This window comes from Heliconius melpomene, chromosome 1 (genome assembly GCF_056956725.1).
Source record: "Heliconius melpomene rosina isolate 202511_hmr_F chromosome 1, ASM5695672v1, whole genome shotgun sequence".
Taxonomy (NCBI): Eukaryota; Metazoa; Arthropoda; class Insecta; order Lepidoptera; family Nymphalidae; genus Heliconius; species Heliconius melpomene.
In genome coordinates this window covers 6,258,270-6,258,565 of record NC_140389.1, presented here as the reverse complement: position 1 = coordinate 6,258,565, position 296 = coordinate 6,258,270, and the positions used below count along the sequence as shown (strand labels likewise).

Genomic DNA, 296 nt, shown 5'->3' with positions numbered 1-296 from the left:
AGTGCAATAAACATCCATCCTCACAAACTTGCACATTATAATAATTATAAAGTAGGATTAGTAGGACAGGATTTGGAGATTTGTTTTTTATATGTTAAAATTTTTTTAAGATACACAGGTTCTTCAATTGGATGTTTTGAATAAAATAATAAATAATTTTGAATGTTTTGTGTTAATAAATAATATGAAGAATAATAAAGTAAAAAAAGAAATTCGCAGTCGGTAGGATTCGAACCTACGCTCCCAGAGGGAATCTGATTTCTAGTCAGACGCCTTAACCGCTCGGCCACGACTGC

The 296-nt window shown here is 31.8% G+C and overlaps 1 non-coding gene across 1 annotated transcript; it reads right to left on the bottom strand.

The window, feature by feature from the left end:
* Positions 1–214: 214 nt before the first annotated feature.
* On the bottom strand, positions 215–296 carry TRNAS-AGA (transfer RNA serine (anticodon AGA)). The gene has a single exon. It is a non-coding gene; the product is annotated as a tRNA-Ser (tRNA).